Source organism: Cheilinus undulatus, linkage group 18 (genome assembly GCF_018320785.1).
Source record: "Cheilinus undulatus linkage group 18, ASM1832078v1, whole genome shotgun sequence".
In the NCBI taxonomy this organism is placed as follows: Eukaryota; Metazoa; Chordata; class Actinopteri; order Labriformes; family Labridae; genus Cheilinus; species Cheilinus undulatus.
In genome coordinates, this window is record NC_054882.1 from 14,199,329 (window position 1) to 14,206,507 (window position 7,179).

Consider the following 7,179-nt stretch of genomic DNA (forward strand, 5'->3'; position numbering starts at 1 on the left):
GCAGCTACAGAGCCATCCAGGAGCTCTAATGGTTGACAGCTGGGTTTATCCCTCAAAATACAATCCAGCTTGTTGTAAAACCGACAAATTATCCAACCACGACTGCTACATTGATTGCATTCTTCTGCCTCTGTAAACATTTTTCTTCGGCACTCCAGCCATGTCCTTCTATGGCCATGTTCTGCCGAGTCTTTCGAAATTTTTTCAATAAAAAGTTGCTTACAATGCAACCCTTCAAGTTTTGCTTGCACAAAAGAGTCACCCTGAATACTTCTGAGGTCTAAGGCCTGTTTCAGACTGCACTTGAATGCAACACAGCGTCATTTTCATTTTGACGGTCAGTGCCTCATATACGTCTCGCGTAACCTGACGCACAGATAAACTGTTTTATATCTCTGTTGCACAGATGTATTTCATAATCATCTAGAAAACCTCCCATAGAAAGTGTTTGGGAAGGGCAGGACTTTTCAAAAATTCTTGGAAGGTGACTGGGCAGATGTTTTGTGTGTCACATTCTAGACGGGCCAATCAGAGCGACGAGACAAAAAGAGGTCATACGCTTCTTGTGAGCTGACAGGCTGCCATAGTTTTTGAACGATGGAGCTTCTCTGCAAATCCAGTTGATGCCAAGACCGGTTGGGAGATGTGCATACACATCTTCTCTGCCAAGACAAGCTTTTGGTATGGCTTTATGCTCTTGTTTTAAAATGAAATGTGGTCCAGTTCTGATTAAACTGCTGCTTTTAACTAATAGCTACTGCGGCAGCAGCCACTGGATACACCCACAAACCTCACCCGTAACAATCACAAACTCATGTAGAAAAACGAAAACATCTTTTCCACCATGATAAGATTTTAATCTTTATTTCATACAGAAACATGGTCCAGTTCTAATCAAACTGACACCATACTAAAGCTAAATTTGAGCTAATTACCGCACTAGCAGTAGCCATTGCAAACGGCATTTCACTACAAGTATACCCTGACCATAGATACCACCTCATTGTCCCTTAACAATCCTGATTGGTCAGAACCATGTTTGGTGTGGCACAAACACTATGGATTGAAGCTTTTCAAGATGGAGTTTCCTGATGACAGAGATTGAGGCTAGCAGATCCATCTGCTTTGCAAGGTTATGTCTCACATGCAGAGAATCTAGAGCAATGGTTCCCAACTGGGGGGTCACAAGGCTCTGTGAGGTTATCAAAATTCATTTTACATGGGAAGTAAAGTCATGATAAAACACTTATGTAACTGTTCATTCAAAGGAATTGTGGTAAGGATAACATCCATCCATCCATCTATTATCTATACTAGTCATGTAGTGGGTTGCTGGTGCCAATCCCAGCTGTCATTTGGTGAAAGGCGAGGTACATCCTGGACTGGTTGCCAGTAAATTTCAGGGATGACATGTAGAGACAAACAACCTGGAACTCTCACACTCACACCCACGGTCAATTTAGAGTCATCAATTAACCCGATGAGCATGTATTTGGTCTGTAGGCGGAAGACAGAGTACCCTGAGAGAACACGAGCATGTACAGGGAGAACAAGCACACTCCACACAGAAAGGTTCTGTGTGATTCAAACCAGGAAGTAAGAATAAAATGAAACTTATTTCTTTATTGTTTCTTTATTTATGGTATCTTATTTCTTTCTTCTAGGCCATGAGGGGCTCAGCATTTATTAGATACGGATGGGGGGCTCCAAGGAAAAAAGGTTGGGAACCACTGATCTAAAGAATAGAGGGCTCGCCTATTTTTTTTTTCTTGGCCAAAATAAACAGGGAAATGATAAAGAGAGAGCCATATTTACCTTGTTGTAGCAGATATATATGTCTACATTGGTAAAATATGTTTGCAGTCTGTTTCTTGATGACCCAGTTTAAGGTCACAAGCTAAAGAGCACCTTTTTAATAAAGTTCTTTTCTTGACTTCTACCATTAGTGAAGCTTTCTGTTTCCATGCTGGTACACAGGAAAGACACATTGGGAGTAAACTTCCAGTTTGTGCTTTCCAAAGTAAAAGCCCAGTTTAGCATTCTTTTATTTTGAACTCTTCCTTGTAGGGTTCTACTACACACTGAATTAATTCCCCTGTACGGAGGTATATTGAGGTAAAACTTATGAAGAATGACAGGGCTTTGACATGGCCAACACACAACACTCTCATTCCTGGTATAAAGCTGTGACGGTGCATGCTGGGACGAACACTTGCAGCAGCTGTGAGCATCACTCCAAAATGATGTGGCCTGGCCGTTCAGTCTGCAGGAAAATACCAAATAATCAGATGTTTGTCTGATTTAGTCCCACATATAAAGTGGACTGATTGTGATATGAAAATGTCAGATTCAATGTGACTTGTGCCGTTTACACTGTCGGAAAAAAATCAGATCTGGGTCACTTTAACTGCAGTGTGAACGTAGCCTGAGAGGAGTTAATCGACTAAGAGTGATTTCAGAAAATGTTCTGAAATTGAGCTGGGATTGTTTTTTTTGAAGAAAGGGCAGAAAACGAGGGAGAAAAATACCTATAAAATATAAAGTAGAGCAGGGGTAAATGTTGTAGTTTTTGTCATTTACAGATCTGTGATAAAGATTTTGCTAGAATTCCCCTAAAAACCAACATCTGCTTTAATATACATTCCCTCCTTGTGTGTTGGAAATCCGCTCTCTTCATATTGCATTAGTCTAAGCTCCAGCACCACCCGTACCCCCAACCCATCCTCCTACAGGGTCCTGTCTCTGGCACTGAACCACTGGGTGCTATTAACGTGTAGCTTAGAAGTCTCAGTTACTGTATGTGTGTGTATGTTTTCCCCACAGCCATTATTGCTGTATAATTGGCAGTTATACTGTTAGTGTGGGAGTCAGAGAAAGTGTGTGTCCTTCATATGTCTATGTGTTAGTTGGTGTGTCTGTAGCATTGCTGCTTTCCCATGGCTTGTATAGCTTACACCACTTTGGATCACTGCTTTCTCACGGTTGGTATGTTGGGGCGGACCGTGCCAGCTCAGTGTGATGTTACACCATAAAGTAAAGTAGAAACTGAGATGGAGCTCAGGCTGCCTCAGGTGACCTCTGAGTGCCTCTTTGGTCTCTTTAAAACATTTGAATCAACCTGAGATTTCCAGATGGTTCTCTTAAAAACCTACTTTGTCTGTCCTGCTTTGACATGTGAAGACATATATGTCCATTTCTGCTGCGGTTTCTGCATTTTTAGGGCCCGAGTACTGACCTTGGTCAGCAAGGACCCTATAGTATCTGTAGGCATTATTTTTCTGTCAGAAGAATAACTAATTTGACAGCTTTAACATGCTCAAATACAATTGTCCCCCAGTGGAAATTTTGTATTTTGGTGGAATCCTGCAAGTCCATTAAGCGAGATAGGGGACTGAGCTACATGTATGAAAATTGGTACACATATGTATCATGACTAGACAAAAAAAAAGTCTCTTGGGGCCATCCTCTAAAAGGTACAGGAAGTACACTATAAACAGCTAAGTGTCAAATTTTGGCATTTTTGGATGATTGCCAAGTTTCATATTTTAACGAACTAGCCCAAAGGACTTCATTTGATCAACTCCACAATTTTTTGCTCCTACTAGACAACCTGGAGATCTTAAGTTGTGCTAACTGTAACTTTTCACCACAGGGCAGGGCTGCAACAGGGGCCAAGATTTAAACTGCTTTTCGGTACATTTTTGCAGTGGAAATACACCAATTATGCCATTTAACTTTTTAATGGTCATGTCAATCATCACCAAACTTCACAGGGATGATCACACATTGATCCTGAATACAAGCCTATATTATCATCATCACTTTGTCATAGCGCCCCCTTCTGGCAATTGAAATTTTACTCCTCTGATTTTTTAAAATTTCCCCTTTAAAAATTCAGCCCCCGCACACATATTCAGCCTAGGCTTATGATTTTGGGTCTAAATATGGGTCATCATAAGACCAACAAAACAGTCTCTTGGAGCACCAGCTTCATCTCAATTTCAAAATAAGGTATTTTTGATGTTGCAAAATGACTTTAAGTCATGTTTTACAGCCCGGCTGAGCAGTGAAAGTGACATCAGTGTAAACCCTCTACTGTGTGTGTAGATGTAGGTAAGCTATGGAAGGGTTCCAGAAAAGCGGGACAGTGTGGGTCAGTTATTTGGGACCCTTTCCACCTCTTGAAAATGGAAGCGCAAATAAATACATACTGTCCCAGACTGAAACAGATGGATCAGTGGAACCAACCTACAAGTGGTTCCTATGACCTCCTGTCATCTGTGTTTCCACCGGGGTCTAAAGGCCCGGGAAAATTATTCAAATCAAGTATCCTCACAAAGCCAAGTTGGACCAAATGTTGCTGAAAAACACTGATTTTTGACATTGCATATTCTGTTGTCACCTCACTGTTGTTGCTGGTTATTGTCACAGTTGAGATGATTGTACTGACTGGTGTAGTAGCCAATAACAGATTACAGGTGAAGCCTTCTATTTCTTTAATGGTATTGGAACAGCTCTGAAAAATAAATAATTCTGGTGGAACTAGGGCCATCTACAGCCTTACTTCAGCTGTAATCCTGTACTGTAAAGTAGGTCATAATTCTGGGCTTTAATCGTTGTTTCCACCTTTATTATATTTCAGATCCTGCACCACAGAGATCTTAAATAAACGTATAAAGTGGATCAAGTTCTCCTTTCCAAACTCTGTTTTTAACCTCATCATACAGGAAGTTAGAGCTAAAATGTATCCACAGTAATTTGCTGAGTTTTTTGCAACACTTATGTTTTTGCTTTTGAAATCAAGTTGTCACATTTGATCTCCTGCATCTGCGTGTTTTTTGGCTTGTGATGGAAAAAAGATGCCTCAAGTGTGCAAGATGAAAGAAGCCAAAATTCTTGCAATATTTTGCACCTCATTTGTGAAGGATAAAGGCGTATCTGTAGTACTAATTCAACTCTGTTTGTACCATGGGTGCTGTTTGTTTCCTCTGTTGTCTGACAGTCTTCAAAGAGGCCTGGTGTAAATACTCATGCTGAATGTGTAGCGCTGCAAACCCTTTTTTTTCTCAAACCAATTAAAAGAATGATGATAAAGAAAATAATCCTCTCTAGTCTTTGCAGCTGACTTCTAATTATCCTGAAACTGCTACACGATATCTGTGCGGAAATGAATTAAGCTTGATATCATCTCTGTTCCTTCATCTCACACACCCTCCTCCTCTCTGTCGTCTGCTTTTTTGCATCTTTATTCAGAAAGGGGTTGTTTGCTTCCTCCTAGTCAGGAGAAAAAGAGCAAGGGGAGGAAGTAGGATGCAGAGAAGTAGAAAAAAAGAGTGTTTCACAAAGACAAAGCCCTGCATACAGGCTCACTCAGGTGGAGAGAAGCATCCCCTAGGTTGGCAGGTGAATCAGCGACACACGATCATCATAGGTGGTCCTGGCGTAGAAACAGAGCCCTTTTCAATGAGGACCAAAAACTGCACCCACTGGCACTGTTTCACCTGATTAACAGCATTAATCCTTTACAGAAGCTTGTGTCTATGATGGAGGACGAGCGTTTAGCAGCCAGCAGTTACTGTAGATTCAACTGCAATGCAGCAAAGAGATTCCTCTCAATCCTCTGCTCTCTGGCTGCACTTTTAGCCGTAATGCGAAAAACAACTGGTGAGACCTCAGCAGCAGCTCTCAACCTTGAAGAAATACAAGAGTTTAAATGCCATGGTGGGAAATGAATGTAATTTAGTACTTTTATATTCTCTATTGTGGAAACAGAAGAGAAAAATTAACAGGAAAGATCAAGAAACAGTGGAGGCTTGGATTCTGTCAACTTCCCTTATAATAAAGAATTAGAAATAAACTTAGCACTAAAAGTAAGAAAATTAGTGTTTGGTAGAGTATTTCTTTGATGTAACAATGCGTCATGGCAATAAATCTGATACCGTTGGAAAGCCTGTTTATTTCCCTTTTAAATGAAGCCAGATGTGTAAGGAACATGCATTTGTTGGATGAGCAGCAGAGCTGAATATGTGGGTTGTGCCCATGAAAAATTTCTTCTCTGCCAATGCCACACAACTTATTCTACCATTGACTCTTGTTTGGTGGACGGGATGATTAAAGCCTGAATAAACAAGATATGTAATAGTTTCGTTATTAAATAAACCGGAGCCTTAGTAGTGTATGGAAGAACCATCCACAGCCATAACAGCCCGGCATGTCACACACTGCTGTGGGATGGAAGTCCATTCTTCAACCTGCATTAGTCACCAGTGAGCCAGTGTGGTTGTGTTGGTCACTCTGGCATGCAAGCTGATCCCACATGTGCTCAATGGGGTTGCAGCTCTTCCATTCTCTCCACTCCCAAAGTCTGGAGGTAGTCTCTGATAAACCCCGCTCTGTGGGGGCCAGCTACAGCATCTTGGAGGATAGAGTTCAGTCCCAGACTGTGGAGATATGGGATTACTACTGGTTGCAGAATCTCAGCTCCATATCGCTCTGCATTGAGAGATATCATGTGAAAATTATCATCCTAAAACAATGAGAGAAATAGGCTGAGATCTCAAGACAATGACCATAATACACAAGTTATTACAGGATAACAGAATAAAACTAAATGCATGGATGAATGTCCTCCAAACATATCACACCTTTTGCAAAAATCATTTTTCCACCACTGAAGGCAGCTTTGCGGCCCACTTTCAGGTCACTATACACCAGTTGAGAACCCATAAGAATGCCCATAAAAGTGAGTTAAAAGAGGAGATTTTCTCTCTGATTTAGTGTGACTCATTCCTATTTATTTCAAGCATCCACTGGGATATTTACTGATTAAAAAGCACTTCATTCATTCACCTGCTCTAGTTTTAAAACACAACATACAGCACCACTGATTACAATGAAGTGATATTTTATGAAGCACTGTACCAATTAAGTACCAGTTCCTGCAGTGAATGCAGCTAATCATATTTAATTATGATCTGCATGTTTATCCCACCGCTGATTAAATTCTCAGTAGACGAATTACAACATATATTGTAAAATTTCAAGGAGTCAAATTTGATTAAAGAGCTTTTTTGTTTGTTTTACATTAAATGAAGATTTCTAACTTTAAAGCTTCTTAGCAAGGGAAGGAAATTAAAACTGCTGCCTCTTTATGACCTTTAAAAGCAAACAAGACCATCA